Genomic DNA, 20,976 nt, shown 5'->3' on the forward strand with positions numbered 1-20,976 from the left:
AAAACACAAACAAATACAAAGAAAACAGACAGGGACAGAGCCTGTCAGAAACCAATTGAATTTTTCCTACTACAACTTCTTCTAAAGAGCAAATGTGTGCCTGGACATGACCAGTGAAGTGAGGAAGAAGACAAACTACCAGTAAGTAAGTCAAACTACAAGCAGAAATCTTCTTGAGAATATTCACTGCACGAAAACTGATCTCCAGTTCAAGCAAACGTTGCAACACCAGCAGTGCATCTAATAAAACCAATCATGCTTTTTGCTCGACCTGAGCAGCCTTCTTTCTCTCACTAACACACAGTTCCCCTCTTCGCTCTGCAACAAGGGACAATAACCTACTGATTCTATTAATAAAATACTACTGCCAGGAATAAAAATTAAATGACATAATCCTGGTTTGGTTCATTTTACTCCTTAAACATATTTTCTGTTAACAGTGAAAAGGTCAGGAGGGGTACTGTAGTTTTAGTTACGTTTTTGTAAGCCACATATGTCAAACTCAAGGCCCGGGGGCCAAATGTGGCCCTTGTTGACATCTTATCTGGCCCCCAAAATGATATGTTAAACGTAAAATACTTTTTTTACTTGAATTTTTCAGTAATCTTTGATTATTATGTCAAAAGTGCAACAGAGAATGTCAAATGAGACCATTCAAATTATTATTTTTTTTGTGGAACCTGCAACTAAGAAAAGATGTTGGGTATCTAAGTTGGGTTAATGTAGATTCTGAAACCGGCCCTTAGTTTGAAAAAGGTTTTAATTTTGGCCCCCTTTTGTAAGTGGGTTTGACACTGTTAGGGATTTTTTCCCTCGTATCACCTTTAAAGAATTCACACACAAGACAGAGTGTAAGAATTTTGAATGAGCCCTCTGCAGAGGGGGGAGTTCGTGACCTGACCAAACATCAAGGTGAAGTCCGCCGTTCGACGGGAGAGCTCGTGTTTTATTGTGAGGCAGGAGGAGTGAGCATCAGGCAAAATCAACAGATACAGATTTTCTCCGACGCAGCGGAGCCAGAAAAGATTACTAAACAGACAGCTTGATTACAAAACGGGATAGCCAGAATAACGAGGTCAGATCTGAATAACATCATGGTTGTTTAAAAACCCAAGGTCTTGGTCTGACTGCACGTGAACACTTTAGAACAAGACAAAAGGCTTTTCTTTAGTTCACACGACTGGAGTTTACTTAAATGATGTGGGGTCTAAAAACAGTTTTAAATGATAACATTTACATTTTATCCAACAGACACCCCTGTTGTAAGCAATACCTACTTTACATACCAGATAACGGTGACAATACAAAGGTATGCACCTGATACTTACCTGGTATGGACCAGGACAGTATCAGGTGCATACCTGGTTGTACCAAGAATACGCACCCTGTAAGTATAGGGTAAACCCAACAAAGTTAAGTCAAAGTTAAGTCAGGTGGTTTCTTTTTGTTGAAACTCTTCATCTTTCATCCAAAAGACTTCATCAGGCCGAGGAGCCACAACAAACTCAGTCTTATGAATAACACCTTCACATAGTGAGTCAACCAGTTTTTATGGTGCTCAGGTGGGTTTTGTAGTCCGCCCTCTCCCCCACTGACTTGTTTGAGGCAGTCATGGACAAAGTGGTTCAAAATGTCCTGATTCATGCTCATTAATCCAGGTAGAAGACTGTGGAGGCCACCTGAGTGCTATCGGGTTGGTTGGCTCATTATGGGAAGGTGCTATTTGTGGGACTGGGTTTGTTGTGGCTCCTCAGACTGATGAGGTCTTTAAGATGAAGGACAAAACATTTCAATGGGGGGAGTCTGTCCAGAGGGCCTGAATTGGCTTTGTTGGAAATTTTCTACCTGGATTATTGAGTATGAATCAGGATAATTTCAATCACTTTGGTCGTACTGACTCAAAAGGGTCGGTGGGGGAGAGGGCAGACTTCAGAAACCACCTGAGCATCATCAAACTGGTTAACCCACTAGGTGACGGTACTATAAGACTGAGCTTGTTGTGGCTTCTTGGACTGATGAAGTCTTTGGGATGAAAGACGAAACGTTTCAACAAAAACAAACCATCCAGAGGACCTGACTGAACTTTGTTGGATTTTTATACCTGGATTATTGAGCATGAATCAGGATATGGGGTAAACAGTGATTACGGTAATAGCACAGCCTGGTCCTTGTAGGTACCAGGTGCTACCTGGAACATGCTCTTCATAAACTGGGCTGTTGCACTGTGTGTTTTTACAGTTATATCTACATACTGTATCATGATGGTAAAATGGTAGGTATGTCAACAAATCCCATTGCAATGAAAAGTGCTGATACATGTTATAGTGTTTCTGTGATGTAGTTTGATCCTTACGGTGTAATTGTGATTGGTCACAGTCACTGGTTGTCCATCTTCTTTGTAGTAGGTCTCGGTAAATTCTGGACCCAGGAGCTCACTAGAACAGAAAAATGAAAAAGAAAGAAAACGGCAAATGGTAAGCTGAGTCGTACTAATTCATAGATGCGAACGATGCAACTGTATCAGTGGTGCAGCTGTGTATCAGTCAATGTCCTTGAACCCATGAAATATTTTGCTAAATAATTAAAAGTCAGAAGTTGCTTTGTTTTTCCACTCAAAGAGCCACTTTAAAAATCCAACAGAAGAGTTCAAAGTCTAGTTTTGTTTGTATCTGAAGAATGGATTCCCTGTCTTTATTTTTTACACCTCTTCCTCCAGCTGTTTACCTGTCTGTTTCCTCTTTAGCGACACCTACAGTTCAGGAGAGCTGCAGCAGCGCCAGTGAAAACAGCAACAAACATTATGGCACAATTTGAATCAACAACTTCTCCAAGAACGAAAGTTAGTTTGTGCTTTATTCTTTATTTTTAGAGAGTACATTTTGCTGCTCACTGCTGATACTGAACAGATGCAACATTTTATGGGAGTGTGCTGCTTGTGGGTCTCAGTTTGTTTGGTGGCTCCTCAGATTGAAGAAGTCCTTTGGTTGAAGGACAAAACGCCTCAGCAAAAAACAAAGAAACCGTCCAGATGACCTGACGGAACATTGCTGGGTTTTTACCTGGATTATTGAGCATGAACTTTGGTGTTTTATGTATTCATTTTGCTCTATGTCTATAGGAGCATGATTAAAACTTGAATTTTATCACATTGTATCAGTTTTTACTGCCAATGTAACTTTAATGAAATAGATTTTTGATAGTGTAAACAAATCATATTGACCACAGACCAGAGAGCTTTAGTTGAAACATTTTTTTTTTTTTTTAGCAAACTCAGGCAGATTTATAACATGTATTTGATTAGATGAGAAAAATTACCAGATGAAGGAAAAAAGAAGTCCGATGTCCTGATGTCACCAATAAACTGGTTGGTTCACTAGGAGAAGGTGCTGTTTATAAGACTGAGTTTGTTGCAGCTCCTCAGACTGAATAAGTCTTTTAGATAAAAGACGAAGTTTCAACAAAGAAAAAAAACATCCAGAGGACCTCAACCTTGTCAGAAGATGTCAAATGTTTCATCTCAGTTATGTTGCACCAGATTTTCCATGACAAAGCAAACAGCGTTCAGACAGTGAGTGCACTGCCTGCTAAGCTAATCACATTAGCTGATAACATTAGCTAATGTTATTAGCCAGACCAGCTTAGTGATTGACAGCAGGTCTCTGTACAGTTGTCTACTGATAACAAAGGATGCTTCCTGCGCTGCTGTTGTTCGGTGTATTGGCTTTATACTACTAGTACATAGTTTAGCGTGTTTCTTAGTTCATATCTTTTTACTTATCAACTTATCAAGATATCTTATTATCTTGGTGAGTGGTGGCGCAGAGGTTAGAAGATGGGCCTGTGATAGAAAAGTCGCAGGTTCAACTCTCTGTACCGTCAACATCAAAATGTGGGTGGAAAAGGTAGAACACCCACACCTGCCTCCACTCTCATTCGCCCCACTCTGGGCCCCTGAGCAAGGCCCTTAACCCCCACCATCTGCTCCCTAAACAGGTCTCTCTTGAAAATTAGTTCTTGTGGCTCAATGAGACTACCTGGATAAATAAAGGCTAAATGGAAAAAAAAAAATACTATTTTTTCTTTACAATTTACACTTTTGTTGGATGTAACTGGGACCCTGTGTACACAATTTCATTCCACCACATGTACCACATGAGATGAAAATGACAATAAAGACACCTTGACCTTGATAATCTGACCAATCATAACAGCACCCAGTACTCCTCGCTTGGCATCCGTGTTCTCACTCTGCTCTGATTCCAAGCTAGTTAAGAAAATATACCGATGTCTAAGTCAACCCTGTTGTCCTGTCAGGTTAGGAAGTTTGCCCTGGGCAGTGGTCAGGTTTGGTTTTTACAGTGTCAAAGACAAGCTGCATGCCAATAAACCCCTCCCTTGAGTGAGACAGATTCCAGGTATCATGTTGGCAAGCTAGATTATTCAGGTCCTTCACAGTCTTCACTGTGCAGATTCTTTTTTCTGTTGAAGAGTCTCTTCCTCACTTTGTGGTGTGGTAGGACAGTCAATTCCACAAACACAACTATGGGCTTGTCCCCAATGGTTGACAGCTCTATTACCATCCAAGTTCTGAATAGCCCCAGATCTCAAGACAAAAAATATAAAAATGCAGTTCTATTTAGATATTTTAAAGTTCACAAAATAATACCAATCTAAGCTCCTACTGAATGCTCAAGATCTGGACCTTATTCCCAAGGGTGAGTGCAGCTACTCTGCAGAGGGCCTATTTTAGCTGCTTGTATTCTCAAATGTATTCTAATACATATTCTAATGTTCTAACAAGTGAGGAGACTGACAGGAAGATGGAAAGAGTACTTTGATGAGATAATGAATGAAGAGACTGCTTCAAAAATGTGGGTCTTATCTCACTTGTCTCAATTTCTAGTATTAAAAATTGTTTAAAAGCCATTTTTAAAGATACTTGCAAATGTCTTTATGCTTAGTAGTAATGTTGTCGTTTGACTTTGACAACGAACTGTTGTTAATGGAATTTGTTTTTCCTTGTTAATGACTTCTATATTTCATGGGTTTGCCTTACCTCCCTTCCCTTGACTCTACAAATACCTGTTGGTGCTTGTAAAAAAGCACTGTAAAAAATAATTTGTTTTTAGTGTTTATGCCTGGTTAAATAAAGGTGAAATGAAAAGAGAATGAAACGGAAAGAAGAATAGAGGTCATAGAAACTGTGGACCAGGAAGTGGGAAAGATTAGTGAGGGTGACATTCAGAAAGCTCTGAAAAGAATGAAGGGGAAGGCAGTAGGACCTGATGACATACCAGTGGAGATTTGGAAATGTCTCGGAGAGATGGCAGTGAGGTTTTTGACTCAGATATTCAATGGCATATTTGAGGGTGAGAAAATGCCTGAGAAATGGAGAAGAAGTGTGCTGGTGCCCATTTTTAAGAACAAAGGTGATGAACATAGTTGTAGCAACTACAGGGGAATTAAGTTGATGAACCACACATTGAAGATCTGGAAGAGAGTTGTGGAAGCAAGACTTAGACAAGAGGTGACTGTGAGCAGCAGTATGGTTTCATGCCAAGAACGAGCACCACAGATGCCATCTTTGCATTGAGGATGCTGATGGAGAAGTACCAGAGAGGGTCAAAAATAACTCCAGTGTGTCTTTGTGGATTTAGAAAAAGCATATGACGGGGTGCTGAGGGAGGAGGTGTGGTATTGCATGAGGAAATCTGGAGTGGCAGAGAAGAAGGTTAGGCTGGTATAGGACATGTATGAGGACAGCAGGACATGTATGAGGACAGCAGGACAGTGGTGAGATGTGTTGTAGCAGTGAGAGATAGCTTCAAGGTGGAGGTGGGAGTGCATCAAGGATCAGCTCTGAGCCCCTTCTTGTTTGCTCTAGTGATGGACCGACTAACAGATTAGGTCAGGCAGATCAGGAATCCCCATGGACTATGGTGTTTGCAGATGACATTGTGATCTGTGGTGAGAACAGGAAACAGGTGGAAGAGAACTTGGAAAGGTGGAGGTATGCACTTGAAAGAAGAGGAATGAAAGTCAGCCGTAGTAAGACAGAATACATGTGTGTGAATGAGAGGGAGGCCGGTAGAACAGTGAGGCTACAAAGAGAAGAGGTCACAAAGGTGCAGGACTTCAAGTACTTGGAGTCCACTGTCCAGAAAAATGGGGAGTGTGGTAAAGAGGTGGAAAAAAAGCCCAGGCAGGATAGAATGATGAAGAAAAGCTTCAGGAGTGATTTGTGATTTTAAAAAAAGTGTCAGCAAAGGTCAAAGGAAAAGTTTACAAGACAGTGGTGAGACCAGCTATGTTGAATGGTCTGGAGACAGTGGCATTGACAAAAAGACAGGAGACAGAACTGGAAGTGGCAGAAATGAAGATGTTGAGGTTCTCCTTAGGAGTGACAAGGATGGATAATTTAGGATGAGATCATCAGAGGTACAGCACAGGCTGAACAACTGGGAGATAAAGTTAGAGAGACCAGACTGAGATGGTTTGGACATGTCAAGAGGAGGGACAGTGGTTTGGACATGTCCAGAGGAGGGACAGTGGGTATATTGGTAGAAGGATGTTAGAAATGCAGCTGCCAGAAAAAAGACAAAGACGAGATATATGGATGCAGTTAGAGAGGACATGGGCGTAGTTGGAGTGAGGACAGAGGATGCAGAGGACAGCATGAGATGGAGGAGGATAACTTGCTGTAGAGTCCCTTGAAGACAGAAAAGCCAAAAAAAAAAAAAGAAGAAGAAGAAGGAGAAGTTTTCTCAAATGTATTTGTTCACTCATTGCTCAAAACTCATGAGTTTGAATGTTGATCAATGGTGCCAGGTCCTGGATCGGTACAGCCTCCACAACGCTACAGACATCATACAAATGTGCCTTTCAATCCACATAACTGACCTGGAGTTGGCAATACATAGCATGTGTTTAGTCTAGTCTCATACAGTAATGTCTAGTAGAGTAGAGAAATGTATAGAAATGATTCAGGGTGCCTGAAACCCTCATACTAGCAAAATACTCCCCACATACAGTACTTCCAACAGCGGCTGTGGCTGAGTGGTTAGAGCAGTCTCCTCCAATGCAAGAGTTTGGGGTTTGAATCCACCAGCAGTCATATGTCAAAGTGTCCCTGGGCAAGACACTGAGCCCCTCATTGCCTCCGATGTGTGTCCCATCGGTGTATGAATGTGATCTAAAGCACCGATTAGTCTCTCTAGAATGATTTGTTCAATTAGCTTTGTATAGATCTAGTAGAGTGCTGTATGAATGTGTAAATGAGGACACATATTGTGTTGTAAAGCGCTTTGAGTGTCTTGATCAGATAGAAAGGCGCTATATAAGTACAGTCCATTTACCATTTACCATTTACTTCACCAGGGACATGGTCATAAGCCTTCTGCCAGTCACCATACTGCATACAGACAAGTTGGGCAAACTCTTATGTACCATCAGTTTTTCTTGCAAAAGTACGGATCTGATCCAGTGTTTCAGAACTGAGACAAAAAACATATTGCTTCTCCTGAATCTGAGATTTGATTATCTGTTGAATTCTCCTCTCAAGCAAACCAACATCAATCATTCCAGGGAGTTTGAAAGGTGCAAACCTTCTATAATCTGAGAACATTCTTTTTACTTATGAGAAAGTCCAGGCAATCACCTTTAGAGTGTGGGAATTTAACAAGAATAAAGAAAACCTCGCACTGTGTAGAATACAGCCGAAGCAGAAATTATTGCAACAAAACTCTGCCCTATGTACAGTATCTATCCAGTTCCAGTACATGATTTATAAAAATGCTCTATATTGGCTTTAGCATTTTTCTAATGTATACACAGTTATACAGGCTGAAAATGCTAGGTCTTTTTATTTTATTTTTGTTTTGTGTCCCCAAATTTAAAAATAAGCACCACAAATTACATTGCTACTCTAAAATGTTGTCAAGTCCACTTCAAAGGATGTGCTGGTATAGTTTGTCTTAATTTAGCAAAAATAATCAGAAAAAAAAAAACATGATAGTCATGTGGAAACGATGGATTTTCACATGTTAAATTACCATGAGACAATTTTCATTCAACCTTTATTTATACAGGCTGGCCTCATTGAGCCATGGGGATTCATTTGCAAGAGACCTGTTCCAGACAGAACATAAAGTACAGGAAAAAAATAACAATAAACAATGACAACAATAAACTACAGTAAAAATGCAGTTAAAATAAGAGTAGTTTACAAAACACTAAATCAGGGTGTTGTATAACAGGGTGAAATACTAAAAACAAGAACATTTGCTTTGATTTTTCTATTGGCATTATCAAATGTTTGAAACCCCTTAAAGAATTCAAGGAGGACATATGTTAGACACGTTTTGCACAAGTTTCCCATGCAGTTTCGGTCCCACATGAGATCACATGAAAAAAAAAAGCATGGTAAATACCATCCATCCATCCATCCTTCCTTCCTTCCTTCCTTCCATCCATCCATCCATCCATCCATCCATCCATCCATTATCTTTACCCACATCTTCCTTTTCGGGTCACGGGGTCACTGGTGTCCATATCCAGCAGTCACTGTGCGAGAGGCTGGACAGGTCTCCAGTCCATCACAGGGACACATAGAGACAAACGAGACAAACAACTATTCACTCTCTCACTCACACCTAGAGACAATTTAGAGTTACCAGTCAGTCTAACATGCATGTTTTTGGTCTGTGGGAGGAAACCGGAGTACCCGGAGAAAACCCACGCATGCACGGAGAGAACATGCAAACTCCATCCAGAAAGGTCCCGGGCCAGGATTTGAACCGATTACCTTCTCCCTGAGAGTTAACAGCTCTACATACTAGTGTTGTAGTTCTTGAGACCGGTCTTGGTCTTGAGCCCGGTCTCAAGACCACTTTTTGATGGTCTTCGTCTTGTCTCGGACTCGGCCACATTTGGTCTCAGTCTCGGACTTTGAGGACTCAGGATTTTATCTCAAGACCAATCAAGACCACAACTGTGGAAATATCAATAAATTGCCAGAATATTGTCCAGTTTATTTGTCAACATCTTTGTTTTTATTGGATGCAAAATGTACTGATTCAAATCCAAGCGATAACGTGACTCATTGCTAAATACATGTTTTTGTTACGGCTGTCACGCCCACCCCCTTTCACTTGCACGTGGTTCTGCACCAACAGAACACTATAGACAACAGAACGTAATGTCGCAACCAGGAGTGGAAATAAGCCGGTATGGATAATCTGTGAAAAGATTGAGCTCAAAGATTTGAGGTCTTGGTCTCGACTTGGTCTCGGACCCCAAAAGTCTTGGTCTTTTCTCAGTCTCTGTACACTCTGGTCTTGGTCTTGACTTGGTCTCGGGTTAGGTGGTCTTGCCTACAACCCTACTACATACTGAGCCACCTCAGTGTAAACACCCATGGTAAGCTCATGTTGTGTTTTTTGTTTGTTTTTCCTGTAAGGAGCATGCTTGTTTAAGTTTACTGTGACAGTTGAAGCATGCTGGCTTAATGTGTTTTATCTCGGGTTTCACTACTGAAGTAAATTGCATGTTGTGAGCACAAGAATGTGAAAACAAGAGAGGTACTGACTTCCATTTTAGTTTGTGGCTGCATCTAAGTGTAAGAAAAATTTGTTTAGAAAATTAGGCTGCCATGTCAACATATAAGAATGAAAAAAATACAAATGCTTTTCGTGTTTTTGTTTTAAGTTAGATTATTCTGCTTCTTTAGTGGAAATCCTCTGTGGTATGACAACACTTTCAGCAGAATCGGTTGTGTACTGACGGAAAAGCCAAAGACAGAAGTTGGATATCTCCTCAAAGGTCACATCAAAATAAAATGTATAGGATCTACACTGTAAAAAATGTCCGTGAATTTAACAGTAAATGTCTGTAAAATGGTGACAGAAATATTTTGTAAATTGAAATACAGGAAGACAATGTTTAAGTAACAGTGGTGTGGTGTAAAATTTAAAACAAGTTATTAATGTTATTTTTACAATAGCAATATGTTAAAAAGACAACATTTTGTGTTCAAAATTACTAATTGCTGTGTTTAAAACAAAGATAAATTGTGATTCTGAAAACAAAATATAAAAGTTACATTTACAGCATAATAGTGTTAAATTGATCTTTTTTTCAGGTATTTTTACATTCAAATTTTTAACAATTCCAAGTTACTCATATCAACAATATTTACAAAATGCATAAGTATCCAAAATATGACATAGTTAAATTATCTATTACATTCAAACAGCCCAAAAATGTTATTTTACAAAAACATGCAATGATGGGATAAACGGCTCTTTGAAGGGATCCTGATCTTGACTAAGCTTTTTATTTCATAGGGCCATTCAAAAGAGCCAAACACCTTTTCATGAGTTATTAATGTCATAGGGAATATGGCATATGTTATTATGTCATCACGTTACATGGACAAAACAGTTTTGTCAAGTGAAGACCTGGTCTCTGTGGTTAAGGAGGAAAAAATAAAGACATTACAAGGAGAAAAACAAATGAATGAACAAACTATGAATGTCTTTTTACTTCCCACAACTCTGTTCATATTGTTCAAGGTAAGGAGTTGTTAAAAAGATCTGCATCATTTGCAAATACCACATCTGCATTCGTTATAAGTAGTACCGTATTTTCCGGCATATAAGTCGCAGTTTTTTCCTAATTTGCATGTCCTGCGACTTATACTGCGAAGCGACATATTTATGGATTTTTCCCCATATTTTTAGACCAATTTTTGGCTGAGATATGACCGTTTCAATTCATTTTGACGGAAAAAATGGTGCTGTACCACAATCGGCCGCTAGGGGCACAACGCAGTACCACTTTCGGCCGCTATGGGCGCTAAAGGGCCCTCTAGGCTTTTGACGACTATTGGTGTACCTGTTTGGTGTTCGGATATTTTAGCGTGTAGTAATTTTAAAGCCGTTTATTTCGTCGGCTTCATTTTGCCATGTTTTAACCGTCAAAGTGCATTTATTAAGAAAAGTTCAGCTGAGACACCTTTACCATAATGTCGAGCAAACAATTTTTTTAGGTGTTTATCTTGTTAAATTTTAAAGAAATGCAGCTTTTCACTCGATGCACGCCCATTTTCACAGAACCACCGGAGGAAGCGACACTACCGTTTTTTTTTTTTTTTTCAGCTGATTTGACCATTACGTTCATTTATAAAGGAAAATTTCAGCTCAGATGCATGTTTACTATAATATCAGCAAACAAATTTTTTTTAGGTGTTTATCTTGTTAAATTTTAAAGAAATGCAGCTTTCCACTCAATGCACGTCCATTTTCACAGAACTGAAGCGACACTACCATATTTTTTTTTATTCAGCTGATTTGACCATTAAGTTCATTTATTAAGGAAAAATTCAGCTCAGCCACATCTTTACTATAATTTTCAGCAAACAAATATATTTTTAGGTGTTTATCATGTTGTATTTTAAAGAAATGCAGGGTTTCTGATTGCTGCGCGCATGTTCTGTTTCATCAGACGTAGCAAAACTAATTTTTAAATCCAGCTGATTTGACCATTATGCGCATTTATTAAGGAAAAGTTCTTTGAAAGAAAACAATGACTGGGATGACTTAAAAATTGTACTGGCTTCTTTATTTGTTTAATATTGGAATGACATAATGAAATCTAATTTGAAGTGAGTTTATTGTATGATAAACCAGCTTGCCATACCATTGGCGGCACCTTTACTTATAAAGGTGTTTGTGGTGCTGGATTTTGAACAAAGATTACGTTGTGACACATTCATGCTGCAAATCAAACTTTTGTAACAAAACCGCTGTTACTATATATAGTTTGACATTTACTCTGCACACAGATGTCAACATCCTGTCCCTGAATTTTTTGGGATTTATTCTGTGATAAAACGCTTTGGCATTACCGTAGTTTGAGTGGGCTGCTGCACGAGAGTGTCGGTGAACTTGAAGCAGAAGTCCTGTCTTGCTATTGGTCGGTTTAAACGTCGCGGTAGCGGCTGGATTTTGGCGAACACACACTGGATCTTGCTGTGTGGTAGTGGACTCAACTGCTCCAGAAAACATCGCTGTGGGGACTTCTTTTTCTGGTAAGCTAACATTTTATATTTTTCAGACGTGAAAGCATAGCAGTTTTTATCTGAAAATACCAGCTTTTGTTTGGACGAGGTTTTCAGTGATAACGCTAACTGCAGAAGTTATACCGTTTGGCGCCAGAATGACACAAATGTCTATTTTATGCTGGATGCATACAAAACCAACTATCATGTTGAACACCATCTGTATTCAGTGACAAAACAGAATACAGGCTTCTTGTGTCTTCACATTAATGACTTAATAGACTTTTATCCTTTGTCATCATACATGGTAAATGGTCTACAAGTCGTTCCGCTGAAACACAGTATTGTGTTAAAATAGGATATTATTGTGGACCTTTTCATAGAAACTCCACATTGAAAACAAACTAAAAAATGAGCAAATACTATTAAAACAAGATAATGAGAAGAGATTTATTTTTGAATGTACAAAATAAAGTATAATTCCTGACATTAAACTTCATACTGAAAATAGGAGTTTCTTTTATCTGTATATAGTTGGCTAAATGCATGAAAAGTTGAATCTTTTAATATTTTTTTTTGTTTTGATTTTAGAAATGACTGAAGAAACATTTCTGCGCACTGTCATCAATGAGGTCCTGCCTAACCTTCCAGAGGTTTCAAAGGATATTCTTGAGGAGACTTTGCAGTCGATTGGAGTGGAAACATATGACGATTTTCAGTTTATTGTGGAAGATGATTTGCTGTCAGCCTTGAGGCCAGTTCAAGCCAGAAAAGCACTTGCAACTTGGAAGCTCAGATGTAAGTTTTGTTTGCTTGACACAAGTAGTGCAAAACATTATGTGTGTGTGTGTGTGTGTGTGTGTGTATGTGTGTGTGTGTGATCAACATTTACAAAACACAATTACAGTATTTACTTTTTTACTTAATGTCTGAAATACACATTTGGATTGTGTTTTTGAAGGCCAAAGCCCTGCAACCAGCAAGTCCTCTGCAGATGATACTGTCCAAACATCTGCATCTTTACAGTCTTTATCACCCCAAAGTTCATCATCAGTCTCCTCCAACAGCAATCAGAGTCTGGAAATTGACTGGGGTGCTAACTTTGTGATACCGTGGGATGTGTTTCCGGAGGAGCTAATGCAATCATTGGAGAGAGGTAAACGGCCAAGTCCTAGACTGAGACGGGAGATGGTGCGAATTGTGATCTCTGAGATGATGAAAAAAAGTTATTCCATAGGAAAAAGAGGCACTACAGAAGTTGCCAAAAAGATGGTGGCCAAATATCCCAAGTCTCTACAGGATGTAATAGAGGGAGATGTGATTGGACCAGGTTATCACTCACTAGTGAAGCAGTTACAGAACAGACTGGACAATGTGAAACGATCTACAACCCCTAAAATAAGAAAAAGAAAGCATCGTTCTGATGACTCTGACACAGACGAGATTCATCCAGAACAGAAGGCTGCAGTCCAGGACACCTATGGGTGCATCAACTGGAATTTGAAATTCCTGCCTTTTGGAGAAACTACAGAGAGCCAGGAAGACAAAAAAGAAAATTTGAAGATATTGTCTCAAATGAAGGATCCAAATCCAGAGGAGGTCAAACAGCTAATGGAGAAGTCTTTCTACACACAACGTAGAGATGTCAACCAGGGGAAAGATATCAAAGATCTCCTCAAAGAGTGGCCATTGTGGTTTCAGGAGCTTGGTATGGCAGTCCACTTTAAAATACTTACTGGAAAGGAGCTGAAAGAAACTTTCACACAAAACTTGGAACGTAAGGGGAGACGGCTGCTGAACTACATGAGCACGGTTAGTGTGACCAAAAACAGAAGGTTCCTGCAGGCCCACACAAAGTTGAAGGTGATAAGGGGAGAGATGAGTGGATGCTCTGAAGATGTTAAAGAGATGGTGTTGCTTTTGATGAGTTACTTCGATGAAAAGGAAGATGCTATGTTTCTCTACGTGGAGGACACATGCTTGGCACGAGAAGTACAGATGGACAAAGTCAACTTGACACCCACCATCATTGTGTGTGGTAAGTTAAGGACTTTTGAATCCTGTGTCTTTCTTTTAAGTTTTTTTTGTCTCTGTGTACTTCCATCTTTTTTATTTTTTGATGTCCTGTTTTTCATAGTTTCTTCTTTGTTTCCCTTCTGTTTTCTGCTTTATTACATTTTTTATTCTCTTATTTTGCTCCGTTTTGACACAAGTTCATTCATTCAAGCCCATTTCTTCATTTTTTAGGACAGTCCTGCTTTGCTGCCAGACGGTTTATGCTGAGTTTGGATCGGAATATTGTGCACGACAACATCCCTTCCTTCATTTCTGCCCTTTGCATGACGTTTGGCAGCTATTACTGCTTCAACATCCACTACCCATCAGGACTTGCATCAACTCTGGAATGTCTTCAGAGGTGAGTTACTCTTCTCTTTATTGGTTTGTCAGTCAGTCATCTTTTATTTGCACTTGTTACAGTTCCTATCTCAAGGGGTCAATGGGCAAGAGGTGTATCTGTCTATAGACAGGTTGCTATTTCATCATATGGCTTTTTATTTGTTTGATCCTATTGACCCTTTGCACGTGATGTCACGCACCCCAAAAGACCGCCCATCTTCGCCATGATGGACATCAGAAACAATCTATTGCTAGCGTATTCTCCTATACAGTTAGTCAAAAAAGACATTTGATGGACAGTGGGTCCTCACAATACAAACCCACGCGCACACACACACACTCTTACAAACAATCCTCCAAGCAAAAAGTCCACATTACTCACACACAATCTGACTGGGGGGCTGAGAAATGGACTGCGGATGAGCCGCGGGTAGAGCCAGAACACGGACCGGAGATCCGACCACATACAGCAAAGAGGAGGAGAGGACGAAGTGCAGAGCGGCTCGGGAGATGGTCATTTAATTTTATTTAGTTACTGTTTTGTTTTTGTTTTGTTTCTTGTTTGTTTGATTTTTTTTTTTACAAATCCTACAGTCTGAGACTAAAATAAATTTGAAGACGAGTGCTTATAAAAACACTCTAGTCTCAACTTGGAATCCCAGAAGAGCAGAGGGGCTAGGGAAAGAGTTCTACTCTGTTCCCTGCTCAAACTGCTACAACCTGCCTCCGGATGAAGCAGAATGATGGATGTTTGGAAAAGAAATAAAAAACAAACAAAAAAAAGACGTCAGATACGTCCATAAACGCAGAAAGGGGGAGGGGAATCTGTAATTTACTGACAATGAGTCTGGGTCTCTCTGCTGTCCCCGCGACCCGACCCAGATGAGAAAATGGACAGACAGAGTGGTCTTGACATGGAGTGCTGATGTTATCTGTTAATAAACACCTGACTTTTAGCCTAGCTTCTATTCTCAACGAGACGTTGTCAGCATTTTTTAAACTCTCTTCACGTTTCTAACAGTTTCCATGAGTTTATGCTGTCAGAAAAACATTTCTGCAGCCTGCTGCTGCGTGCAGTTTGGTTTCTGTGGTTCCGATGCACTGACACCGCCCGACCTGAGCTCACAGCTCCTTACCTCCTCATGCGGGACAGATCCGCTCAAATCAGGATGGTTAAACACACTTGTTTATATTTTACAGATGATAGAAATCAATCTCGCTGACATGTCAAGTTGTTAGACCATTAATGACATTGATTTTCCTCCCTTTTGCAGATGGATGTAACAAACAATATACCATTTTTATTTTTTTGAACTCCGCTTCAAATTTTATTTTCATGAAACGTCATGGCGTGACTTTGTCACGTGGGTGCAAAGGGTCAATATATTTAATTTGTCTGAGAAAAAAAAATAAAGTCCAGAAAACTAAGAGTTACGTGACAACTTATGACTTTATTTTAACACTTTGTTTGAAGGTTTATCTACCGAAAACCCTTATATAAATTATGAGCTCTGATTTTTATTTTATTTTTTTGTATTTTTTTAGGTGCTTCTTTGGAATCAACCTAGAGAAAGGCACTAAAGTTGAAAAGACCCGCACATCCCGTCTTCATGTGAATCCCAGAGTCCTCACGTTAATCCAGGAGCTCTCAGATCATGAGTGGCGTGATGTCTGAGTATGGACTAAACCTGTGAGTTACAATGCAAAAAAGATAACATTTGTTATAGTGTCATTGCTGGTTTTTTTTTTTTTTTTTTTTACATTCCGGTACTATAGATCAGTGTATAGATCTTTTGATTTTGTTAGAAAAGCCTTTAAAAGGTTAAAGGTTTTGTATTGTTAAAATATGAACACAGGGCAGTTGTGTGTGGCACTGTTTATAACTTGAAACACAAGCAACAGAGGGCAGCTGTAAATGTGGCTGAAGTTATTTTGTCTGTTAGTTTTCACAGACAGTTTGGCTATTCTGGTATTTTGGTTGAATTCAAAAATTTGGAAACAATGATTAAGTAAAAAACATAAATGTTTCATTACGTTTTTTGAAGCTGTTCTTATTTTTACATTTTCATTTTTTTTTTACATAAACAGATGAGAAAAACTTTGTTTAGTTTTAATTAATTTAGTTTTAATTTAATTTTAGTATTTGAAAGGCATTCTAACATGTTTTATTTTTTGTATTTCACTAAGGCTGAGTCTAACATATGTGACATTTGTTTGGGTAAGTCTTGTTTTGTTTGTAAAACAGTGACATGTTCATGCTAATTTGTTAAATAAAAATGCTTAAACAATGTTTTATAAAAACCTGTATTTTTACAAAAAAAAAAAAAGCTTACAACTGTGGTTATCAGAATAAATCTGTTAAAAAAATGTACTTTTTACGAAAAAAAACTGGCAGCTGTGGTTGCCAGAATAAAGCTGTAAAAAAAATACTATGAACATGTAAACAGTTTTACAGTTGGTTGTAATTTCAACAGATTTACTATGTAGAATTTCCAATATATATTGTAAACCCAAACACATTTTTAATGTACATCTACATAAAATAATCTGTAGAATTTACTGTTTAATTTGTATTTTTTACATTAAAAATATTGTATAATGTACATTGAAAATGTATTTAGGTTTACAAAATAGCTTGTTAATTGTACATCATAAAACTGTTGAAGTTACAGCTAACTCTGTACAACTGTTTACATGTTTAGTGTTTTTTTAACAAATTTAAAATGGCAACCGCAGCTGCCAGTTTTTTTTCGTAAAAACTACAGAATTTTTTTTACAGTGTATGATAGCCCAGGGAAGAGATAAAGGTGACGATTGTCATTTCTAGGGAAGAAGAAGTGGACCGTCAAATGCCAAGATGTCCCGGGATGAACATTTCAAAGTTAGGGTACGGATCAGTGGGACAGTAAAGATGTCTGGCCTTACTCAGACCAGACAGGAGACACACTTAGACTGCAAATACCTGAGCACAAACCAAGCAAGGTGAACATGAAAAAAAGAAGAAGACAGAAACCAATCCCCATCTTGTCCTGGGGCCCTATTGTATTATTCATTGTGACGGATTGTAATTACACAATTCAGCTTTCTTACCATTTTAGCTGCAGACAGTTTGATTTGCTATACAACGTACTAAAAGAGCCTCCCAGACAGTAGTGTGGAAGCTAAACGCCTCACTCAAAACAGCCTTTACACAGCATTGCTGTCAGACACAAAGACATTAAAGAAAATTGTGATGTGGAGAAAAAGCCAAGTCTCTTTCAGGTCATAGTAAAAACTGGTACTGTTTGCAACTGTCACAAAAAAGAGGCTAAATCATGTCATCTGGACAGTTAACTGTTGGGAGAAACGTTTCGTCTTTCATCCGAAACACTTCATCAGTCTGAGGCCTGCCAACTAGATCTGTCTTATAAATAGCACTTATTAATGTGTTTCAAGCCAGCCACATCAATAAGTGCTATTTATAAGACAGATCTAGTTGGCAGGCCTCAGACTGACCAAGTGTTTCAGATGAAAAACGAAACGTTTCTCCCAAAAATAAACTGTCCAGATGACCTGATTTAACCTTGTTTTGTGATTTATTTACCTGGATAATTGAGCTTTAAAACTTTTTTTTTTTTTTTTTTGCAACAGTGTTTGAAAAAATTTAAGGCAACCCCCAGGAGGACCACTTTAGGTTCTGACGAATAAAATGTAACTTGAAATTAATTTAACAGGTAATTTACAAAACTTTCATCTTAATTATGGTTGAGTGGTATTAAATGGTAAATGGACTGTACTTATATAGCGCCTTTCTATCTAATCAAGATACTCAAAGTTCCTTACACTACAATCTGTGCCTCATTCAGAGTCAGAGTCAGAGAGTCAGAGTCAGAGTTTCTTTATTGTCATTCGCACCTCATGTGATACATGTGGTGGAGCGAAATTATGTACACAGGGTCCCAGTTACATCCAATAATAAAGTGTATAAGAAAAACAGTAATAACATCTAAGATATGAACTAAGAAAAACATCAACTAAATATACACTAAGCACTCGTAACATAAAACATTGAACATCAGCACAAACATGAACATGAGTCTGTGAGCAGATGTGCACGCATGAACACATCAACATTGAAACAGATCAGCAGCAACATGAAACAGATCAGCAGCAACGTGATATGGTTTTTCACAGTGATTATTCTAGTTAGAGATTCATGAGTCTAACAGCCTCAGGGTAGAAGCTGTTCCTCAGTCTAGTGGTTCTACACTTAATGCTCCTTAACCTCCTTCCTGAGGGGAGTGGGGCAAAAAGTGTGTGTGCTGGGTGAGTGGGGTCCTTCATGATGCAGGTGGCCCTCTTCCTGCATCTGGAGGTGTAGATGTCTGTGATGGTGGGGAGGCTGATTCCGACAGATTTCTGTGCAGCCTTCACCACTCTCTGCAAAGCTTTTATTTCTGCAGCTGTGCAGCCTCCATGCCACACATTGATGCTCGAGCACAGGATGCTCTCCACTGCACACCTGTAGAAGGAGGTGAGGACTGAGCTTCCCAGACCAGCTCGCCTCAGCCGTCTGAGGAAGTAGAGTCTCTGATGAGCTTTCTTATCAGGCTGGTGGTGTTGTTGCCCCAGCTGAGGTTGCCATTCAGGTGCACACCCAAGTACTTGTAGCTGGAGACCACTTCCACTACAGATCCTCTTATGTTCAGGGGGGTGTAGGTGTGTTTGTTCCTTCTGAAGTCCACAATCATCTCCTTCATCTTCTTCACATTGATGTGAAGGTTTTTCTCTCTGCACCAGCTCTCCAGGTGTTCCACCTCTTGCCTGTAGCTGGACTCATCATCCCACCACCGCTGTATCATCTGCAAACTTTACAATGTGACAGCCTGGATGGGTAGCTGCACAATCATACGTGAGCAGAGTAAACAGGAGGGGGCTCAACACACATCCCTGAGGAGAGCCAGTGCTGAGGGTTATGGTGGAGGAGGAGAAGTTGTGGATCCTCACTAACTGTTGTCTGTTTGTTAAAAAGTCTAGTACCCAGTTGCAGATGGAGGGGGCTTAGTCCTAGTGTGGATAGTTTGTCCATCAGGGTTTGGGGGATCATGGTGTTGAAGGCGGATGTGAAGTCCACAAAGAGCATACGGACGTAAGAGTTTTTCTGTTCCAGGTGGTTGAGCGCAGTGTGGACCACAGAGGAGATTGCATCCTCTGTTGATCGGTTCTCACGGTATGCATACTGATGAGGGTCCTCGTTGATGTTGATGGTTGTTTTGATGTGAGTCATGACCAGTTTTTCAAAGCATTTAGCGACTATCAGGGTGAGGGCCACTGGCCGATAGTCATTCAGACCAGTCACTGTAGAGCTTTTTGGGACTGGGATGATGGTGGCAGTCTTCAGGCAGGTGGGAACTGTCTCCAGGGTAAGTGAGGTGTTAAAGATGTCTGCCAGCACCCCACAGAGCTGATCAGCACATTCCTTCAACACTTTTCCAGGGATGTTGTCTGAGCCAGTTGCCTTGTGCGGATTAATCCTCACCCATTCATTCACCCATTCATACAGCACTCTACTAGATTTATACAAAACTAATTGAACAAATCATTCTAAAGAGACTAATCAGAGCTTTATCACATTCATACACTGATGGGACACACATCGGAGGCAACGAGGGGTTCAGTGTCTTTGCCCAGGGACACTTTGGCATGTGACTGCTGGTGGATTTGAACCCCCAACTCTTGCATTGGAGGACGACTGCTCTAACAACTCAGCCACAGCCGCCCCTCTATTACAGTTCTATGGTCAACTGGGACATCCAAAAACACCAACAGCATTGCTTTGAATGTAATTCTTAAAAGGTCCTATCTGACTGGGCTGTAAGTAATGTACAAACAGAACAGCACTCATGAAGGAGTTTTCAGAATGTCTCACAGCTTTCACACGGTTCTCACTTTCCTTGCATGAAACATAGACGCATGCAGCCCCCCGTCCCTTGAGCTTTGAACACATTCAAAATAATCAGGGGAAAACCTTCTTCTCAAAAGTCACAGAGATGTTGTGGATGTCGCCAGCTCGCCTCAAATCTATCAAAATTTTGCTGTAGGCATCTCCAGCTCGTCTCAAAAGCACCAAAACTGTATTTGGCTCTTGCATGGAGCTCTGACAGAAACAAATAAAATAAAATCTTGAGGCAATAATCCAGCTCTAAAGACCATGCTTACAATCAATAAAAAAATAATAATAATCAGGTTCAAATCTGCATATCTTCATTTCTAATGTGTTTTCCAGGATCATAGTCAAGGGGGCAGCTGCAGAGGTTGTTGGATGTGGACGATAAAATCCTGGAGATTCAGCATTTATGAATTTACCGGTAATCTGTTTCTGCAGGTTGCTTGAATGTTGGAAATTCCCAATAAAAATAATACAAATGTAAATAACTTGTTTCATATCACCTTCCACCACTCAAAGAAACCTGCACAGCACTCACTAGAGCAGTTGTTTTCTGCATAAATGCCTTACATGTTTCAATTATAATAAGTATTGT

Source organism: Nematolebias whitei, chromosome 1, assembly GCF_014905685.2.
Source record: "Nematolebias whitei isolate Nwh7 chromosome 1, NemWhi1, whole genome shotgun sequence".
In the NCBI taxonomy this organism is placed as follows: Eukaryota; Metazoa; Chordata; class Actinopteri; order Cyprinodontiformes; family Rivulidae; genus Nematolebias; species Nematolebias whitei.